Source organism: Podarcis vaucheri, assembly GCF_965113315.1.
Source record: "Podarcis vaucheri genome assembly, chromosome: Z".
NCBI classification, from domain to species: domain Eukaryota; kingdom Metazoa; phylum Chordata; class Lepidosauria; order Squamata; family Lacertidae; genus Podarcis; species Podarcis vaucheri.
The window spans coordinates 20,314,867-20,337,393 of NC_138758.1; the positions used below are offsets into that span (position 1 = coordinate 20,314,867).

The window sequence follows — 22,527 nt, forward strand, 5'->3', positions numbered from 1 at the left end:
ACATGAGATTTATTTCAATCCTTCCAACGTTTTCATATTTGTACTATTCTCACTTACATAAACCATAAATTTACTCCATTCTTTTTGGTGCTTTGTCTCCTCCTGATTGCGAATTCTCTGTGTCAATTTAGCCCTCTCAGCATACTCAACTAACTTTATCTGCCATTCTCTTATCATCGTCATCTCCTGTTGCTTCCACTTTTGAGCTATCAAAACTCTGGCTGCAGTTGTTGCATATAAATATAATCTTTGATTTATCTTTTTAATCCCTTCTCCCACCAAACCTAGCAAAAATTCTTCCGGCTTTTTGGGAAAACTGTACTTAAACATCTTTTTTAACTCACTGTAAACCTCATCCCAAAATTCTTTTATTTTATTGCAAGACCACCACATATGATAGAAGTCGCCGTCTTCTTCCTTGCACTTTCAGCAGGTTTTACTACTTGTTCTATACATTTTTGTCAATTTGGTGGGAGTGAGATACCAACAATAAACCATCTTCTTAACTTTTTCTTTTAAGGCAGAACAAGAAGTGAATTTTATGCTCTCATTCCAGAGTTTGGCCCATACATCATATTCTATGTTATGTCCTAAATCAATAGCCCATTTTATCATAGCCTCTTTTATGAATTTATCTTTTGTGTTCCATTCTAGTAAGAGATTGTACATTTTTGATAATAGCTTGGATTTACTCTCTAAAATATATATTTGAAATTTTGATTTTTTATCCTCAAATCCTATTTTTTATCCTCTTTAAAGACATCATTGACTTGATGGTATTGCAACCATCCTGTCAATTTTTCAGCAATACACTCGTAGGGCTTTAATTTCCAACCTTTTTCGGCCTTCATCAAAATTTCCTCATATGTATCCCCTCTCCCTAGTATGTTCATGTTAATATATCAATTGGTGAGAGCCACCACGGTGTTTTCCTTTCCAACAAATTCTTGTTTCTTTCCCAGGCTTCAAATAAGGCACCTCTTATCACTTGATATGTAAACCCCTTATGCACTTTTGCCTTACCACATACAAATCTATTGTAGAACCCCTCCAAATCTAACAAGTCTAGGTTCTCCTGAGTTATCCAGTCCTTTGTCCAACATAAACATGGCTTTTAAAGAGAGTAGGGAAGTCTTGGCTGCGGGCGGATCTTGCCCCTTCTTCGTCTGTTCGTCTAGCACGATCTGCAGGTCAGAGATATAGTTGATAACGTGCTGCAAGATTTCCACTTGGCTGACTTTGGGGCCTTGTGGGATCCTCGGCACCTGCTTGCGCAGCTTGGAGTAGCAGTCATTCATGTTGTAAAGGAGGTTCTTGGGCTCCTCCTGAGCCGGGCTCTGGTTTTTTTGTTTTGGCAAGACTCATGGCATTTTATTGAAGGCCTGTGCAGCAGAAGTCACTGGCCGAGGGGCTTCGTTTTGTTGTTCGTTCCCTGGGTGATGGTGAGGCTCTGATCAGAGAGGCAGCACACAGCTTGCTTCCTAGCAGATCCTGACTGATCTGACTGGGCTGATTCCTTTCATGGCCATGAAGGAGGAGAAACCAGCAGGGATTTGCAGAAGGGCAAGATTTCCTTCCTTAAGGTGGGAAAAGCAAGCAAGCAACCTCGAGAGAGAGAGATTGATACTGCCCCTTGCTTGCCAGCCTGGTTGATTCTCTTGGTCCAACACGGTTACCTCTTCCATGCTTTGCTTTTCATTCTGTCTGCTTCATCAACTCTAGGACACACAGAAATGGAGAAGAAGTGCCAACTGCCCGCTATTGAGTTCCTGAAGGGCATCGGGACTATGGTGACCAGGTTTCAGGAGTTGAAAAGGCGGCGGACACTGCTGGGAATCTCTCCAGGCATGGAAGAGAGACTCATAATTTACGCTCAGAAAAATTCATTTCTGAAGGATACCATGGAGAAATGCAAAGGGCTACCGATAGAGAACTTTGGCTCTGACCTCCATTACTGGCAAGTAGGCGAGCGTGGTGTTAGGAGCCAGTGTTGAGAGTGTGGTTGCTTGCATTGCCTTCTTCCGCCTGTCAGTGACCAGGAGAGGGGTGGGAACGAACCACTCCCAAACCAAGGTGCAGCAGAACGAGGGATTACACTTTGCCAAGGAGAGACAAGACAAACCATTCCTTGGACATTCCTTTGGAGGAAAATGGGCCGAGTTCTGGGATTCATCAGGTGGCAGCTGCCATGCCGCCAGATTCCCCCGTCCTCCACGCTCTGCCGGTCCATGTGGCCATTTGCAGAGGGGTGATTTCCACAGTCCTCCACCATCACCCCCCCCTTCCTCTATGCTAGGGAAATATAATTGCAAGAGTTCCCAGTTTCTATACATACATCAGTAATACGTACGCTTCAGTCGTTTCCTACACCAAAACGGATTCTCTTTCAAACATGCCATCAGGTGGTACCGCCACACAGCTCACACCCTGCCCTTAATGAACTTTTCAGCTACTTCAACCACTCCACTTTTTCCACGATCTGCATGTTCTTTTCACTCATTTTCTACAACTAGATGAAATCCGTGCTACTCTCGCATCAATAGGAGCCCCACAACCACCACCCCGTCCCTTCAAATATTATACACACAGACACACACACACATATATATATATGATTAATCCATATATCTATATATCTAGCAGGGTATCCTTTCCCCTCTTTTCTGCAGCAAGTTTCAACAAGGCACCACCATAGATGAACACCCACACTACAAACTTTTTTTTGTGTACTAAGCTTTTCATTCTGTCAGAATGCATCTCTTGCAACTTCAATAATGGAAAGCATTCTATGGTTACCAATCTTGTTGTACTCCTCTTCTTTCTCCTCCTCTTCATCTCAATATTCCAGCAGTTCTTCCTCTCTCCCCCCCCCTTTTGAGAAAAGGTCTGGGTCATCCGAAAAATTTACCTGCAAGACAGAAGTCACTGGCTTGTTGTGCAGCCTGTCTTTTTAGCTTCCTCTGTCCCTATGTGTTCTGAGGTGTGCATCCTCAGAAAAGGTTGAGCGCTTTAAGTGAGACAAAGGTTCTTTGATGGCAGAGTGTGAATTGTGGAGGAGATTATACATTTTAGATAGATATTTTCCTTTAGGCTGGATTAGATTTCCCTTTAGTTTTGATATTTCTCCAGCAAACCCAAAACCAGCGGCAGAAGCAGGACAAGACGGAGCAGCCAGCTCCTTGCTCCTTTCCAAACAGAGCACCCTTTCTGACTGTTAGTATCTTTTCCTCTTTTTTGTTAATTAATCCCTGAATGCACCTCCTTAATGACTGCGGAGATGTAGAACTACCTTTCACTTCTCTCCTCTTGCAAAGAGAATGAAAAATCAAGATAAATGTGCTTGGGATTCTTCAAGTCCAGAATCTGGCTCTTGTGGATCACTTGCTGGCTGATTCCAGTGGCTGCAAATGGTTTCATTGTACCTCCTGAAGGAGGCATTCCTGGCTGAGAGTAATGCAAATGCACCCTCAGCAAATGTGGAGTGGTTGAAGTAACTGAAAAGTTCAGTGCTGGCAGGGTTTGAGTTGTGTGGCTGCAGGTATCCGATGGGGTGTTTGCGAGGGATTCAGTCTGCTTGGAGAAAAGGAATGAGAAAGCACATGAAGATTGGGGAAAAACCTGGAATGTGTCATAATGCAAAGTACTAATATTGCCGTAGCAAAACAAGCCAAGCTAAGAAGAGTCACTCAGGATATTCAGGATTGAACCACACACCATTGGCGGGACATCTTTTCAGCATAGAATCCTACCATGACCAACATTTTAAATTTGGCTTGGCACCCTGCGATAATACTGGTTTTTTGGTATTTTGATATTGCTTATATTAGTGTATATTTTATATGTTAAAGTTAAACATTTGTATGGGGAAAAGGTATAGGTTTTTTTCCTCAGAGAGGGAAGGAGGAACAGATTAGCTAAGCATGGAAGAGGTAACCGTGTTGGACCAAGGGGTGGAGTTTATGGGCAATCTATCCGGAAGGCATTTGTATTTCGAGGAGTTAGTGGTCTGACATGGTTACCCTTCCTGCCTTCTCTTCCTTCTCCCTCTTGATCTCCTGAGCCATGTATCAGAAGATTTTTAATGCTGGATGTTTTTAGATATGCTGTAAGCCCCCCCCCCCCGAGTCCCTTGGGAAAGCCAGCCAAATGGGTGGGGTATAAAGATGATGATGATGATAATTTATTTATACATATAGCTGATGTCCATACAGAAACTGTGCAAAAACTTCAAATGTTTATATTTTTAAAGGTGAATACTACAATCACGGTTGCAAACCCTTTCTTTTTGCATGGTGCCTAGTCACTGATCTAAGTGACAGCGGATGGCTGTATAGGAGCTACTGCTGGATCATGCTAGGTTGATGGCATTCACTGTGCCATCAACCCAATATTTTTTTTAAAAAATCCCCCCCCTATGTTGGGTGGAATTTAGTTCACAAGAATGGTCAATTTCAATCCAATGGTTTTCATAAGGGGAATAGTGAAGAGAGAAATGAGAGCCGGTTTCAGCCTTGTCAGCCCATTGAACAAGGCACCTACATAGGTTAACAGCCACATTCAGACCACAAACGTCAGTGATTTCACTAAAAACAATTTTAAATGGAGCCCTAAGATATGGCCATGCATGTTGGAAAAGTTACAAGTCACTGTACATTGTTTTTGTCATTGTCTTTTATTAGCCATCTGTTATCAGGCCATCAGCTACAGGGTCATACAATGAAAATATTTTTCTATGCTCCTATTTTGGGACAAAAAAAGAGAGGCCCTAGCGGTTTTTTAAACAAACTAAACAGCTAATATTATCGTCCCTTGGTAAAACCAAGTCACCCCATGATTTCTTAGACTAAAAAAGCACTAGAAATCAACATTTGTTAGGGCAGTACAGAATTGACCAAGTGTGAAGCCTGGAGCACTTACAAGTGGCGCACACAAAATGTAAGCCACAAAGAGCAACGTGAAGGTGTTTCCATGCGATGGCTACCTTTGTGCCGCAAGGTATAATGTGCATATTGGTTGGCATTCCAAACCATTCTTCTCCATGGCAAGGCAAAGCCTGAGAAAGGCTTGCAGTATCACAACGATGGCTGGGCAGCCAAGTTAAAAAAACAACCACCACCAAGCCTGCCGCACCCCCTGTGTGGCAGTAATGTGTGCCAGCTCTCACAATTCCATTTCTCAGAAGCAGTCATTTGATGAATACAGTGCAAAGTCTCTGAGGTTTATGAGGCTTGTGCTAATCCGCAGCCTAGGCTTTAAGTTGCACCTCACTGGGTGGCAGCCTATGTAGTTTTCTGCCGCATTGCCCCTCCTAGGCAGCCTGGAAACCATGTGATTCAGCTTGGACTGGATGACAGAGTAGTGGAATTCCCTCTCCTTGTTCAGCTTGCGGAAATAGTCTCCCCTGTGGTTAGCAGCATAGTCTATGGACCTCAGGGATGTCAGCGAGCCCGTAGAGCTTGCCCAGGAGCAGTGGGAAGACAGTGAAGAAAGCAACTGAGCGCTAGATGAAGTTGAAGTGGCCTTCCGACAAATGGGAGATACTTCTTTAGATAGCAGCCTCTGACTGTAAAACTTAGTTAAGGGCACATGACTTGTGGGGTGAGGTTTACACTTCACCCTGGGGTTGTAGCTTGGACATTTGCTGAGGGGTCAAGAGGTGAGGAAATTGAGTCTGATCCTTCCACAGTTTGGCAAGAAGGAAGTGGGAGGCTGTCCCCAATCTGAGAACAGGACAGCGCTTCCTTCTCTTCCCTCTTTCTTCACTGCCCCCTTATAACATGCATTTCCCTCCACAGCCTTTCCCAGTCATTTTGATATTTCTCCAGGAAACCCCATTTTTCTTGTCTTTCATTCAGTTGGAAGTATTGGAGCTAGTCTGCCAAATATATATGGATTTCAAAGTTCTTAATTTATTAATTTTCATTAGATTCTGCAAATCATTAGATTCTGCAAATAGCAGGAGCATGAAGAATTTATTTTCTCCGTTTCCGTTTCCAGCAATCTATAAATAAGGACATTCAATGAACCACGTCAAGAAGTCATTCAAATAAGTTTGCAGGCTGCATGCAGTTCCAGGCTTTCTCTTGTTAATGTTTTTCTTTATTAAAAAAATAATAATATCACAGAGCCCAAGAGAGAATCTCAAGGAGGAAGTATCTCTTTGCTTCAGTTTCACGTTGACTCCTGAGTTGTTTGGTTCACACAAGTGCTTGTTCCAACGGCGGCTGCTTCGCACTGCAGATCTGGAAGACGGGATTTTGCTGTGTAACGCTTTTGTGGAAATGTCACTTACTGGCAACATTCACTGGGCACTGAGAGAGATAAAAAGCTGCAATCCAGTGACCACCTGGATAGTACACGGGGGGGACGGACCCTGCTCACGGACCTGCACTGGATCCCACCATGCAGGGGAGAGGGAGAAAAAGGAGAGAGCCATAGCACTCTGACTGGGGATCCTTGCCCAGGGAAAACGAGATGCCAAACTGCACCCACATCCAACGTCTGGGTTGACATTCACCAAGTACATCTGTCTGCATGCAAGCATCCTTGGATCCTGGCCTGTAGCTTTTCCGGCTAGTCCTTTATTTAGATATGGTGTGTGACTATGGGTTTTTTGGGGGGGTGGGTGGGGGCGAGGGTGTTCCTCTTTTCTTTTCCATTGTGAAGTACAAAAACAACAACAACAAACATTTAACCATTTCTCCCCTACGTACATGTTCAAGTAGAATCGATAACTGGTTAGCATATGTACAAAATCTTTACAGAATTCTATCTTGTAGCTTTAAAAAAATATAAATATGGATATTGTTCAAGACAGCAGGTCTCTCATTAATATTTCAATTAAGGCTTCATTATTGTATATCCGCCATTATTTTAACGACTGTCAGGGGCTCAGAGGGGGGAGGGGGGCAAGACTCCTTCAGCAGGGACAGCTTGAGTTTGTTTATAATTAGCTACTGACCTCCCCCGTAGAACCTGCAGCCAGTCTCTTCTGCATCTTTCTTGGCCACAAGAATCCAATGTATTCCAAACAGATTTAAATCGTGATCTCTGGGAGACGATGAAGAAGAAAAAGAAATCTTACTGTGCTGTTTATTTCCCCCGCACCCCAACATTAATTAAATAATAATAATTTAATCCTCCCTCTATTCTTTTTTTAATAAAAAAGTTAAAAGAGGTTTCTGATTAAATAATTCTGAGAAGAAAAGGTTTGATGCAGCCGCGTCTGGAAGGGTCAGAGCGAAGATGCTGGTGCGGGAGGTCGGCTGGTCCCGGTGGCTGATGGAGGTTCTGCTCCCCTTCTGCTGCTAAGCACGAAGTCCGTGGGGAGGCTCTCCAGAAGGCACTTGAGCTGTTCCTGCCCTAGCTTGATCTTGCTGGCCAACTCGCGCTGTTCCAGATTTCATCTTCACGAAATGCTGGTAGTCTCGGAGCTGCTCCCCCGAGAGGTAATTGCATAGGATGTCCAAGACCACGTGCTTTCGCCGGTCCAGGTTCTCCTTCAGCTCGCGGGCGTCTTCGTGCTGGCCAGCCAGCATCTTCCGCTTCTTGTTCAGAGAGCTCCATTCTTGGTTATCCACATCCTCACTGTCGCATGTCCCGCTCCGCTACCTATGGCGTGTGTCTCTTGCAGCTGATGGTGGTTGTAATTTGATTCCCCATAACAACAACCCAACGGGGGATGTTGGCCCCCTCAATATTGGGGGGATTGAGCTCCCATGGCCAGGATTCAACCCAGAGGGGAATGCATTTTATTATCTGTGTTTTCCAATAATTCTTGTAGCTTCCCCACCGCTATCGTCTCCACCAGTTTGCCCCAGATTTGGAAGGGGGAGGGTAATTTATTATATACATAATTTGCTTTCAGGCTGCACTTCAAATGTGCAAAAGCATACACTCTGACAGCACCAGAAAAAAAAGGTTAACAGTTTTTACCTGATTTGTCACATTGTGTTAAACACAATGAGCTTCACAAAAAAAGAACATGGAATCTAGAAGCATCCTAAATTATATGCTAGCACTTGATTGTAGTACTCTGACCCAACAAAAGAAATAGAAACCCAACATAGTCATCACAATTAATTTACTAGTCTCTTCAAGACTGTATTTTCTTTCCAGTGTTTTGGTCTCCTGCTATACATGTAGAAATACACTTTGGGTAATTAAATTTACAGAAAGCCAAAGCCAAATAAAAATTAGTTATGCTGGGGAAAAATCGGGGGCTTATAAGAAATATGATTTTAAGATTTTCTACATAGCTTCCCCAATGCTATCGTCTCCACCAATTTTTCCCAGATTTGGAGGGGGGTATTAACATTCCAATTTCTCCTCCATCTTTCTTCCTCTCCCCCCCTTTTGAGAAAAGGTTTGGCTCATCCGAAAATTTTACTTGCAAGACAGAAGTTATTGGCCTGTCCTTTTAGCTTCTGTTGTCCCTTTGTGTTCTGAGGTGTTCAACCTCAGAAAAGGTTGAGTGCTTTAAGTGAGGCAAACGTTCTTTGATGGCAGGATGTGAATTGTGGAGGAGATTAAACATTGAATGGTTTTGTGCCATAGGCTGTATTTAGAAGTGTTAATTATTGTTTTTGTGTGCCTGATTATTCTGTTAGGGCTTCTGTCCCCCTCGCCATGTTTCTTTCACACTACATTACCTGTTGTTTCATGGAACTGTGTTTTTTCCATCTTTTACAAAGGAAATGGGGCTGCTGCAGTTGGAAAGATGCCTTGCTTGGTCATATGGCACAAATGGTTGGAGCCCCATGGTATTAAAGTTTAAAACACGCCTGCAAGGAGCACTCTAAATGTTCTGCCATTTGGGTGCAATCAAACTGTAGAATCTTTTAGCTTTCTCTGTCCCTATGTGTTTTGAGATGTTCATCCTCAGAAAAGGTTGAGCGTTTTAAGTGAGACAAAAGTTCTTTGATGGCAGGGTGTGAATTGTGGAGCAGATTATACATTTTAGATAGATATTTTCCTTTAGGCTGGATTAGAGTTCCCTTTAGTTTTGATATTTCTCCAGCAAACCCTATTTTCTTTGTTTTTCATTCAGTTGGAAGTATTGGAGCCAGCCTGACAAATACATATGGATGTCAAAGTCCTTTCCTCTTAATTTATTAATTTCCCCCTCTAATAACATTTTATATGTTGCCCGATTTCCCTTCATGTTTTTCTTCCTCAAGCCAAAGGCTTCAATGTGTGAAATGCACCAAGGGCTTGTAGGTTCTAGGAGACATTTATATTTCATCCATGGATTATATAAGGTCTGAGTTGTGTGGCTGCATATTCTGGTAAGGTGTCGGCAAGGGATTGAATCTTGGTGCAGAAAATGAGAAAGGACACTTGTGTTGAGGGGTTTTGGGATACCCCGCTGCGAGTAACACAGGTGCATCCTCCGCAAATTTGGAGTGTGTGCAGTAACTGAAAAGTTCATTAAGGGCAGGGTGTGAACTGTCTGGCTGTACCACCAGAAGGCATGTTTGGAACGGAATCCATTTTGGTGTAGGAAAGGCTGAAGCATACAGATTGCTGATGTATGTACAGAAACTGTGGAGAAACCGGCAATTTTTTATTTCAAAAGGAAAGATAGTACTTGAGCAGCAGCTATGAAGAGGAAAGCAGAAACTGTGGGAAATCCTGTAATTCTATTTACATAGTATAGAGGAAGGGGGTGGGATGGTGGGGGGCTGCGGAAACCACCCTTCTGGAAATGGCACCGATGATGAAGCCAGGAACTCGGCCTGCTTTGCTCCATGTCTCATTAGAAGCAGAAGAAGAAGGAGGAGGAGGAGGAAGAGGAGGAGGACAGGACGGAGCAGCCAGCTCTTTGCTGCTTTCCAAGCAGAGCACCCTTTCTGGCTGTTAGGATCACCTCCTCTTCTTTGTGAATTAATCCCTGAATGCACCTCCCTAATGACTGCGCCAGATGTAGCACTGCCTTTCACTTCTCTCCTCTTGCAGAGAGAATGAAAAAGCCAGATAAATGTGCTTGGGATTCTTCAAGTCCAGAATCTGGCTCTTGTGGATCACTTGCTGGCTGATTCCAGAGGCTGCACAATGTGTTAGGTTTCTCTGTCCCTATGTGTTCAGAGGTGTTCATCCTCAGAGAAGGTTGAGCGTTTTAAGTGAGACAAAAGTTCTATAATGGCAGGGTGTGAATTATGGAGGAGATTATACATTTTAGATAGAAATTTTCCTTTATGCTGGATTAGAGTTCCCTTTAGTTTTGATATTTCTCCAGCAAACCCTATTTTCCTTGTCTTTCATTCAGTTGGAAGTATTGGAGCCAGCCTGACAAATACATATGGATGTCAAAGTCCTTTCCTCTTAATTTATTAATTTCCCTCTCTAATAACATTTTATATGTTGCCCGATTTCCCTTCATGTTTTTCTTCCTCAAGCCAAAGGCTTCAATGTGTGAAATGTACCAAGGGCTTGTAGGTTCCAGGAGATATTTATATTTCATCCATGGATTATATAAGGTCTGAGTTGTGTGGCTGCATCTTCTGGTAAGGTGTCGGCAAGGGATTGAATCTTGGTGCAGAAAAGGAGAAAGGACACTTGTGTTGAGGGGTTTTGGGATACCCCGCTGCGAGTAACACAGGTGCATCCTCCGCAAATTTGGAGTGTGTGCAGTAACTGAAAAGTTCATTAAGCGCAGGGTGTGAACTGTCTGGCTGTACCACCTGAAGGCATGTTTGGAAAGGAATACATATTGGTGTAGGAAAGGCTGAAGCATACATATTGCTGATGTATGTACAGAAACTGTGGAGAAACCTGCAATTTTTTATTTCAAAAGGAAAGATAGTACTTGAGCAGCAGCTATGAAGAGGAAAGCAGAAACTGTGGGAAATCCTGTAATTCTATTTACATAGTATAGAGGAGGGGGGTGGGATGGTGGGGGGCTGCGGAAATCACCCTTCTGCAAATGGCACCGATGATGAAGCCAGGAACTCGGCCTGCTTTGCTCCAGGTCTCATTAGCAGCAGAAGAAGAAGGAGGAGGAGGAGGAAGAGGAGGAGGAGGAGGAGGAGGAGGAGGAGGAGGACAGGACGGAGCAGCCAGCTCTTTGCTGCTTTCCAAGCAGAGCACCCTTTCTGGCTGTTAGGATCACCTCCTCTTCTTTGTGAATTAATCCCTGAATGCACCTCCCTAATGACTGTGCCAGATGTAGCACTGCCTTTCACTTCTCTCCTCTTGCAGAGAGAATGAAAAAGCGAGATAAATGTGCTTGGGATTCTTCAAGTCCAGAATCTGGCTCTTGTGGATCACTTGCTGGCTGATTCCAGAGGCTGCACAATGTGTTAGGTTTCTCTGTCCCTATGTGTTCAGAGGTGTTCATCCTCAGAGAAGGTTGAGCGTTTTAAGTGAGACAAAAGTTCTATAATGGCAGGGTGTGAATTGTGGAGGAGATTATACATTTTAGATAGATATTTTCCTTTAGGCTGGATTAGAGTTCCCTTTAGTTTTGATATTTCTCCAGCAAACCCTATTTTCCTTGTCTTTCATTCAGTTGGAAGTATTGGAGCCAGCCTGACAAATACATATGGATGTCAAAGTCCTTTCCTCTTAATTTATTAATTTCCCCCTCTAATAACATTTTATATGTTGCCCGATTTCCCTTCATGTTTTTCTTCCTCAAGCCAAAGGCTTCAATGTGTGAAATGTACCAAGGGCTTGTAGGTTCCAGGAGATATTTATATTTCATCCATGGATTATATAAGGTCTGAGTTGTGTGGCTGCATCTTCTGGTAAGGTGTTGGCAAGGGATTGAATCTTGGTGCAGAAAAGGAGAAAGGACACTTGTGTTGAGGGGTTTTGGGATACCCCGCTGCGAGTAACACAGGTGCATCCTCCGCAAATTTGGAGTGTGTGCAGTAACTGAAAAGTTCATTAAGCGCAGGGTGTGAACTGTCTGGCTGTACCACCTGAAGGCATGTTTGGAAAGGAATACATATTGGTGTAGGAAAGGCTGAAGCATACATATTGCTGATGTATGTACAGAAACTGTGGAGAAACCTGCAATTTTTTATTTCAAAAGGAAAGATAGTACTTGAGCAGCAGCTATGAAGAGGAAAGCAGAAACTGTGGGAAATCCTGTAATTCTATTTACATAGTATAGAGGAGGGGGGTGGGATGGTGGGGGGCTGCGGAAATCACCCTTCTGCAAATGGCACCGATGATGAAGCCAGGAACTCGGCCTGCTTTGCTCCAGGTCTCATTAGCAGCAGAAGAAGAAGAAGGAGGAGGAGGAAGAGGAGGAGGAGGAGGAGGAGGAGGACAGGACGGAGCAGCCAGCTCTTTGCTGCTTTCCAAGCAGAGCACCCTTTCTGGCTGTTAGGATCCCCTCTTCTTCTTTGTGAATTAATCCCTGAATGCACCTCCCTAATGACTGTGCCAGATGTAGCACTGCCTTTCACTTCTCTCCTCTTGCAGAGAGAATGAAAAGGCCAGATAAATGTGCTTGGCATTCTTCAAGTCCAGAATCTGGCTCTTGTGGATCACTTGCTGGCTGATTCCAGAGGCTGCACAATGTGTTAGGTTTCTCTGTCCCTATGTGTTCAGAGGTGTTCATCCTCAGAGAAGGTTGAGCGTTTTAAGTGAGACAAAAGTTCTATAATGGCAGGGTGTGAATTGTGGAGGAGATTATACATTTTAGATAGATATTTTCCTTTAGGCTGGATTAGAGTTCCCTTTAGTTTTGATATTTCTCCAGCAAACCCTATTTTCCTTGTCTTTCATTCAGTTGGAAGTATTGGAGCCAGCCTGACAAATACATATGGATGTTTTTATTTTAAAAGGAAAGATAGTATTCTGGCTCTTGTGGATCACTTGCTGGCTGATTCCAGTGGCTGCAAATGGTGTCATTGTACCTCCTGAAGGAGGCATTCCTGCCTGAGAGGAAGGGTGTGAACTGTGTGGCTATACCACCTGATTGCATGTTTGCAAGGGAATCAATTTTTGTGCAGAAAAGTGCTGAAAAGGACATTTGCCAATGCCCTTTTTGAGATGCAGTTTCACTAGAATGGTCACTTCTAACCTGGTGCTTTTCATAAATAAAGGGAATACTGAAGAGGTGAAATCAGAGTCTTTGAATAAGACAGAAACGCAGGTGAACAGCCACATCCACACCAGAAACTTTAGTGAGTCCACAAAGTCATCCATTGGGAAGAGGCAGTTGAACTCCTAAACTGTTCTGTTGAAGGGGCCAAGCAGCATAAGGGTGTATCTTTGGACAAGCAACATCTTAATCTAAGTAAGCCCTTAATGGGTAGCCAATCTAAGGGCTTTTCAAAAAGGGGTTTGATCTTGGTGCAGAAAAGGAGTGATGAGTACATATAGCTTTGCTCCTTTCCAAGCAGTGCGCCCTCTCTGGCTGCTAGGAGCCCCTCCTCTTTTTTGTTAATTAGTCCCTAAATGAACCTTCCTAATGACTGTGCCTGATGAAGCACTGCTGTTCACACACACACATATGTGTGTGTGTGTGTGTGTGTGTGTGTATGTATATGTAGATATATATGTGTGTGTTTGTGTGAGCAAATATATATATATATATATATATATATATATATATATATATATATATATGCAGGTTTTGGTGTCTTCGGGTGTCTTCCCGTGTAAGAGTCGGGGTGTCTGTGCGACGTTTCGACGAGGTCTCACTCGTCATCTTCAGGCTGGTGCTTTCGGCTTCTTGTTACTGGAACAGAGCAGAGTCTGGTGTTTGAGTTCCTATAAATACTGTTGAGGGGTGTGGTGTATAGCCTCCAACGTTCTGGGCAGAGAGGAAGTTCCTAGATTAGTGTGCCTTTTCTTCTTTTGTTCCTTAATTACTTGAGGGATATCTTGGGTGATTTCATGAGTGATATTCTGAATATCACTGGGTGGGTCATTAAGTGTAGATTAGTTGCTAAAGCTTTCGTGTCTTGACCTCTTGAGCTTGTGAAGAGTTTTTCTGAGAAGATGGCTGTGCTGCATTTAGTTGTGCTCTGGCTTGGCTTCGTGTATAGTGGCGAGCTGTGGTTTTGTGCCTTGTGCCAGCCAGATCTGTGTAGGGATTGCAGGGGGGTGCAGCATCCGGAGGTGCCACTATAGTTTGGCTACTGGATGGAGTCTGTAATATGTCTGTGGAGAGGGTCTGGGTTTGGGTCTGGTGTGGTTGATTGGTGACGGCGTTCTGTGTGCCTCTGGTTCTGGTGTCGGTTTTTGTGGGGAGGGCTAATTTCCAGATGTCTGGCAGGCGGGACGTGTCGTCACGCTTGTTCATGTTGTGAGGGTGTTTCTCTATCTCGATGGCTTCCATGATTATTCTCTTGTGGTGATGTTCCATGTTAAAGAGCAATTTGGAATCTGCAAAATTAATTTCGTGTCCTGTTTCTTTCATGTGTTGGAAAAGAGAGGAAGTTTTTTCTTCTTTTTTGACGGCATTCTTGTGTTCTGCAATACGTGCATTTATTCGTCTGTTTGTTTGTCCAATGTACGTGGCTGGGCAGACTTTGCAGGGTATTTCATAGACCCCTTGGTTTTCCAGCTGGATTTTGTCTTTTGGGTTTCTGAGGATATTGGCTATTTTTTGGTTGGTGCAGAAGGCTGTTTTGATATTGTGTTTATGGAGGATTTTGCTGATTTTGTCTGTAGTGCCCTTGATATAAGGAAGGAGGGCCATGCCATTGTTTTCTTCTGTGTCTTGGTTTTTGGGGGGTGTTTCTTTTTGGATTAGCTTCGTAACCCTGTTTTTCTGGTATCCATTGGCGATTAACACATTTGAGAGATTCTGTAACTCAGTTGTCAAGTGGTCTTTGTCAGCCAGGCGTTTGGTTCTGGAGATGAGAGTCTTGGCTACGGAGTTTATTTGTGCAGGGTGGTGGTGTGATTGTGCATGTAAGTAGCGGTTGGTGTGTGTTTTTTTCCGGTAGATAGTGTGTCCTAGGGAGCCATCAGGTTTTTTGTAGATTAGGACGTCAAGAAAGGGGAGTTGGTTGTTGTCTTCTATTTCCATAGTGAATTGTATTTTGGGGTGTAGGCTGTTGAGATGTGTGAGGAAGCTATCTAGTTTTTCTTTCCCGTGTTGCCAAATTACAAAGGTGTCGTCAACATATCTGAGCCAAAGTTTGGGTTTGTGTTCTGACTTGTCTAAAGCATTGGTTTCAAAGTGTTCCATGTACAAATTTGCGATGACCGGTGAGAGGGGTGATCCCATAGGTGCTCCTTCTATCTGTTTGTATCTTTGTCCATTGTGGATGAAGTACGTGTTGGTTAGGCAGTGGTTGGTCAGGTCCAGGATGTATTTGGGGGGGTTGTATTTGTTTTGAATGGCTGTCAAGGCTTCATTAATGGGCACTTGAGTGAAGAGAGATACAACATCGAAGCTCACAAGTAGGTCATCGGGATGTAGGTATTGTTTCTTTATTGTTTCTATGAACTGGAAGGAGTTAGTAACGTGTGAAGCGATGGATTCTGCATAGGGCTGAAGTTGCTTAGCGAGAAATTTAGCGAGATTTTGTAGAGGTGAGCCTATGGAGCTGACTATTGGTCTGAGTGGTGTTCCTTCTTTGTGTATCTTGGGGAGACCGTAGAGTTTGGGGCATCTGGATGATTTTTCTCTGGGGATGATTCTTAGCTGGATTTCTTCACTGATAGGAGAGGCTTTTATTTTGGATTTGGTGGTTTTTTCCAGATAGGTGGTGGGATCTGTTCTTATAGGTTGGTAGGTAGGGTCTTGGAGTAGATTTGATAGTTTTGCTTGGTAGTCCGATGTGTTCATCACAACAGTGGCGTTGCCTTTGTCTGCTGGGAGAATGATTATGTTGTTGTCTTTCCTCAGGTTGGTGAGTGCTTTCTGTTCTTCTTTGTGTAAATTGCTTCTGGGTGGTTTGCTGGAGCAGAGGATGTTGGTGACTTCAAGTCTGATTTTATTGGCTTCATCTGGGTCGATTTTGGTCAGGCTAGCTTCGACTCCGCATATGATGTTTTACAGACTCCATCCAGTAGCCAAACTATAGTGGCACCTCCGGATGCTGCACCCCCCTGCAATCCCTACACAGATCTGGCTGGCACAAGGCACAAAACCACAGCTCGCCCCTATACACGAAGCCAAGCCAGAGCACAACTAAATGCAGCACAGCCATCTTCTCAGAAAAACTCTTCACAAGCTCAAGAGGTCAAGACACGAAAGCTTTAGCAACTAATCTACACTTAATGACCCACCCAGTGATATTCAGAATATCACTCATGAAATCACCCAAGATATCCCTCAAGTAATTAAGGAACAAAAGAAGAAAAGGCACACTAATCTAGGAACTTCCTCTCTGCCCAGAACGTTGGAGGCTATACACCACACCCCTCAACAGTATTTATAGGAACTCAAACACCAGACTCTGCTCTGTTCCAGTAACAAGAAGCCGAAAGCACCAGCCTGAAGATGACGAGTGAGACCTCGTCGAAACGTCGCACAGACACCCCGACTCTTACACGGGAAGACACCCGAAGACACCAAAACCTGCATTCCTGTACCCGTGAAAATCTACGAAAGCAAATATATATATATATATATATATATGGTTTTTTTAAAGAAACACCAGCTTAAGATTTATTATGCAAAAAGCTTTTATGAAAAGTTTTTTTAAAAAAACCACACACCAAAGGAAGTACAATTCATGGATGAAGAAATCAACCTTCCTGCCAAATAAGATGCATGTGTTCTCTCTATTAGGGTTCAGCAACAAAAACCATGAGGCAAAACAGCCCTCAGTTTTCATGTTCTTGAAAGTCCCCTTCACCCCCCAAAAAAAGATGTTAAAAAACTATAATCCAAAATATACATACAAGCTGCATATATGTAAATTGGGGTTTTTTGTTATTGCTGCCCTTTTTTCTGAGCAAATGACAGATCAGTCCACATTTGTCACAAGTTGCTGCATTGTTGAAAGTGTGTGATTTCAGTAAGAAATCTCCTGACCAGTAAACTAGCATGAAGAATCTGAGTGTTCAGAGCTTTAATAATAATAATCCGCCCAGTCTGACACACAAACGCCACAAAATTTCTTCCTCTGCAAAGTTTCTTCTTGTTTAATACAGCCATACGATAGTTATTGAAAAGTGGGCTTACTTTCAATGCCCCCCTCCCCGGCCTGCAAATTTTGTTTTCAGGCCATTGGAAGAGAATAACAGATTGAGGGCAGAAAGTTGTTTCTGGAAGACCAGTCAAGGCATCAGCAACTGGCTGGCCAGACCCATGTTCTACAGTTTATCTGGAAGAGAAAGATGGTGGTCTCTTCATTACTGGGTGCACGGGGTTAAAACATGTAATCCTTTCCCCTGTTCAGGTCTTTATTTTTTCTCTCTTCTTCTATCTCCTGTCTCACTGGAGAGAACCAAGCGCCAGGATCCCACACTTGCAGTCTGTTTTAAGAGGTTAGTGGCAGAGATTCCTCTCCTCTTTTGAGCAAAGTTTGGATGCCCGCTCTGCAGCTTTTAAAGAGAGTAGGGAAGTTTCGGCTGTGGGCGGATCTTGCCCCTTCTTCGCCTGTTCCTCTAGCATGATCTGCAGGTCAAAGATATAGTTGATAAGGTGCTGCAAGATTTCCACTTGGCTGACTTTGGTGCCTTGCGGGATCCTCTGCACCAGCTCGCGCAGCTTGGAGTAGCAGTCATTCATGTTGTAAAGGAGGTTCTTGGGCCCCTCCTGAGCCGGGCTCTGGTTTTTTGTCTTTTTTTTGTTTTGGCAAGACTTGTTGCCTTTTTCTGAAGGCCTGTGAAGCAGGAGTCACGGGCTGAGGGGCTTCATTCTGTTGTTCGTTCCCTGGGTGATGGTGAGGCTCTGATCAGAGAGGCAGCACAAAGCTTGCTTCCTAGCAGATCCTGACTGATCTGACTGGGCTGATTCCTTTCATGGCCATGAAGGAGGAGAAACCAGCAGGGATTTTCAGAAGGGCAAGATTTCCTTCCTTAAGGCGGGAGAAGCAAGCAAGCAACCTCAGGAGAGAGAGAGATCGATACTGCCCCTTGCTTGGCAGCCTGGTTGATTCTCTATTGTGTGCACACAGAAAATGCTTCTCTTTGCAAAAAAAGCCCCATGTATATATTTTAAAAACAGAAATGCTACCTTTGCAGCAGCAAATATTTTCTGATCCTTTCCCCAGTCAAGGTCTTTTCTCTCTCTCTCCTTCTATCTTCTCTACAACAGGAGAGGACCTATGGAATCTATGACATGTTGCAAGATTTCCACGGCTGACTTTGGTGCTTTGTGTGTTAAGACCCACAAGACCTCCCCAAATAAAGACACAATTGATGCCAAATTTAGTTTAAGGTTATTGGCATAATTTTGGCCAGAATGAAAAATGAAGATAAATGTGCTTGGAATTCTTCAAGTCCAGAATCTGGCTCTTGTGGATCACTTGCTGGCTGATTATAGTGGATTCAAATTGTTTCTTTTTCTTTTCTTTTTCTTTTTATTTCAAAACCAAAAAAAATTTACAAACATCAAATTCAAAATCCATATTCATTTTATAATTTAAGCCTATTATATAGATTACCTAAATTAAAATATATCTAAATACTCTAGGCTTCCAATTGTTGTATGTAAATACAACACAATTAACAAATTATATTATAAATGATATTATTAGTTCCCAAATACCCCCACTCCCCTTCACCCATGTGTGATCTCAGTATTTTACTTCTTCCATCTTGTTGTGTTGTTAATAATTTAATAATTATTCAATTGATTTTATTATTATTTTCTTGCTTACCCCTGCATGTTTTACACATTCTCTATTAATATTTCAATTCCGGAACCGGGGGGCCGAAAGCTTTCATTAGGTGATATACAGCATTGTTGGGCAGGATAGTAGCCCAAACATACCTAGAAACATAATGAATTATAACAGAAACATATTGCTTCCCAGTACTGGTTTTCTGCAAGGGACCCACCAAATCCATCCCTTTTCTTTTTTTATACTAAGCTTTTCAGAGTGGGACAGGTGCACAAAAGGGTTGCAAAACATGAGTCAAACAGTAGTATGATGCAGCCTTTTTTGCTGTTAGGATCCCCTCTTTTTTTTGTTAATTAATCCCTGAATGAACCTCTCTAATGATTGTTGTGCCTGATAAAGCACTGCATCTTCACTTCTTTTGCAGACAGAATGAAAAAACAAATGTTTTTCTTTTTCTTTGTGTTTTTGGATGTGAAAAATAACTTTATTTTCAAGCCCCACTGAGTGAAGAAATAAGAAGAACTATCAATAGGGATCATACAGACCAGCATTCATATTTGATAAAGCTCTGTTTCAACATTGTCCATTCAAAAGATGACTAGAGGTCTCAGGAGCCTTCCCGTCAATTGGTCCTTTAGTCATCTGCAATCCCCCCCCCCCACAGCAGTATCAATTTTGATATACAAAAGTGCCAAACAGAATATGTTAAGTTTGCAAATTCATATAAAAAGCCTGGAATACAGAAGATCCATTCATATGCAGCTTGTACAGCCATACAGCTTCCAAAACAAGGCATTTATACCGTTCATAGTCTAGCGCGTGGGACAAAGGAAGATGCCCCACGAGATCCGCCAACTCCCCACTAATCAACATCTTCAGAATAGACATATACAGTCTTGAAGGGAGCTCCAGTTCCCGGCAGGTTAGTTCGAATAAAGTCAGATAGCTCAGGACATGCATGGGGGGTTTATACGCAGGGAAAAGATGTAAGTCAAAATCCCTCAGGGTAAACTCACGAGTAATGCGCCTTGGAACCACATCTCGTGGCTCTTGGTCATAGCTGTACCTTGGGGCAGGGCGATAACTCAGGCTCGTCCATCCGGACGCTGAGGTTCCTGCCCTTCATACCTGTAAGAGGGTCTGGGATGCAGCCCGTACCCCTCCTCTTCTTCGTACCACCGAACCGGCCCGTGGGGCTCCCAAGACCTTTCTGGCGAATATATCTGGGCTGCGCTAGGCGGTCGATACTTCATTGGTCAGCGACTTTCCTGGGGTGGGCGCTCCGGCTCTCAATAGTCGTCCTCTGCCCGAATCTCCCTTGGTCATTGCGGTGGTCCCTTGTAGTCATACTCCTGCCGTCTAGTCTGTGGGGCTGCAACAATGGAGTGACCCACTCGGGGATACTTTTCCCGACATAGGAATCCTCCCCGGGTACGACCCTGCACCCACTTGACTGCTTGGCCAGGCAAAAGCTCCATTCCCCTCGGCTGGGCCAACGGCTTTGAACTTGACTCGAGGAGTTGAGGTTTGCGCTTCATTCCTGGGTTTAACTTGGGACTTTTGCCAGTGTATTTCTGAGATTCTGGTTCACAAGAATGGTCAATTTCAACCTGGTGCTTTTCATTAAGAAGGGGAATAGTGAAGAGCGAAATCAGAGCCAGTTGCAGCAGTGTCAGACCATTGAACAAGGCAACAACATAGGTGAACACCCACACTATAAACTTTTTGTTTGTACTAAACTTTTCAATTTTTTGTACTAAGCTTTTCAGAGAGGGAAAGGCACGTGAAAGGGTTGTGAAACACGAATATGATGCAGCCTTTTTGGCTGTTAGGATCCCCTCTTCTTTTTTGTTAATTAATCCCTGAATGAACCTCTCTAATGATTGTGCCTGATGAAACACTGCGTCTTTCTTCTCTTCTTTTGCAGACCGAATGAAAATCCAAATAAATGTTTTTCTTTTTCTTGGTTTTTTTGGATGTGAAAAATGACTTTTCTTTCAATCCCCACTGAATGAAGAAATAATAAGAACTATCGATAGGGATCATACAGACCAGAATTCATATTTGATAAAGCTCTGTTTCAACGTTGTCCATTCGAAAGATGACTAGAGGTCTCAGGAGCCCCTGCCACTCACGCGCACCCGGATCCACTACTCTCCCCTACTGGAAGAGCACTGGTGGTGGGGTGACTCCTCCTGGATCCTGGCTGAGGTCCAAGGAATGGCTTGTCCCACCCCCTACTGGATGGTCCCTGAGAGGTGGACCAAGGCAATGCAAGCCACCACACTCACAACACTCAACACGGTGAATGAGAGCGGCAGGAAAAAGCTGTTTAAATTCTTTCTTGTTCTTTTTTGGGAGAGTGCATGAGGTTGTTGTCTTAATTACAAAAAAATCAAATTACAATATCATACAGAGACTTTTTACACACAGAATATTAGAATGGTTTCTTACCAGAAGGTAAAGAAAAGATATTCTTTTTTCCTTTCTTTATTGATAAGCCACTTACAAGTTTTTAAGCTATTGTTATACAAAGTTGCAGGGCATGCACAATTTTCCTTCGATAGGGTTTGCTCTTTCCCCCGCCCCCCATTTCTTATCTTTTCATTTTTTGCTAAGTGCAAATACTAGATTTCTTTCTCCACCTTTTAAGGCAAGTTAAATGCGACACTGCAAATTGAAAGTCCTTCTTTATATCTCCACCACAGTACAATCTTAGTCCAGTACTTCACAATCCTGACCAGCAAAACTCACAGTATCAGCAGCACACATTGTCTTACTTCCAACCTTGTCAGCGTGTGTGCTGAGAGTTTGTGTTTTTGTGTGTGTGTGTTTGGAGTGAGTGTGCTTTCCTTGTATGGACATTGCAGCCTGCAACTTCCTCTCTTTATTTGCACCTCCAAGGGACACCAATCAATCCTAGAGTGCCACTCCTACGCACTAAAGAGAATTCTGGAACACTTTTTAAAGCTTCCAGGAACTTTTATCTTTTTCTTAAATAACCTTTTCCAAACACCCCCTCTCATTCGAACAGAACCAATACAGTATTGTAAACATATACAAAAGTATTCACACATCATACAACACAATTCCCAACTTTATAACCAGTTGTGCATGTTGTTGCTTTCAATTATGGTCTTTCTTTCACTTAACAAAAATCTTCCATCACTGGATCTCTGGACCAAGATAGTTCTTTGCTGGTCCTAAATATTTTACTTTGAACCATTTCCTTAATTGTGTTGCAAACTCCTTTCCCCCAAGAATTCTTGTAGCTGCCCCATCGCTATCGCCTCCACCAGTTTGTCCCAAATTGGGGGGGGGGTTAATTAACATTCCAATTTCTCCTCCATTTTGCCTTGCTAGCCAGTCCCATTTCCTTGGCTCTTTGTGGTGAAATTCCTCAATGTGACCTAGATGTGTTCATCCACATCTGTCATACGTTCCACTCGGCTGTCTGTGCTCTACACTAAATTTATTGTTTTGTCCCATAGGCTGGCTTAAGATGTGATGATAAAACTAAAGATTTTGCTTTAGTTGCCAATCATTCTGGTTCCGTCTTCTTCGTTAAAAATTATTTATTTGTTTGGAAGCCTGTTATGATGCCCTGCAGTATGCAAATAGATAAAATCAAATGTTTCCCCTCCGTCTCCTCCATCTTTGCCTCTCCAGTCTGGCGTGGCCATTCATATTTGTCGCATGTCCCTTGCTGCTAACAGGGCCCTGGGCTTCCCGCGGCTGATGGTGACAGTCATTTGCAAACAAACATCAAATTCAAAATCCATACTCATTTTCTAACACAAGCCTATTACATAGATTA

At 43.2% G+C, this 22,527-nt stretch overlaps 1 protein-coding gene and 1 pseudogene across 12 annotated transcripts in view; one reads left to right on the plus strand and one right to left on the minus strand.

The window, feature by feature from the left end:
- LOC309523627 (putative G-protein coupled receptor 34) overlaps nucleotides 1-22,527 on the plus strand; it is a 303,235-nt gene that overhangs the window by 146,178 nt on the left and 134,530 nt on the right. The gene's annotated exons all lie outside the window — the stretch shown is intronic.
- Nucleotides 17,104-17,888, minus strand: LOC309523534 (DNA-binding protein inhibitor ID-3-A-like; annotated as a pseudogene). The gene is made up of 2 exons: nucleotides 17,783-17,888; nucleotides 17,104-17,692 (listed from the first exon to the last, which is right to left on the minus strand). The product of its transcript is annotated as a DNA-binding protein inhibitor ID-3-A-like (transcript).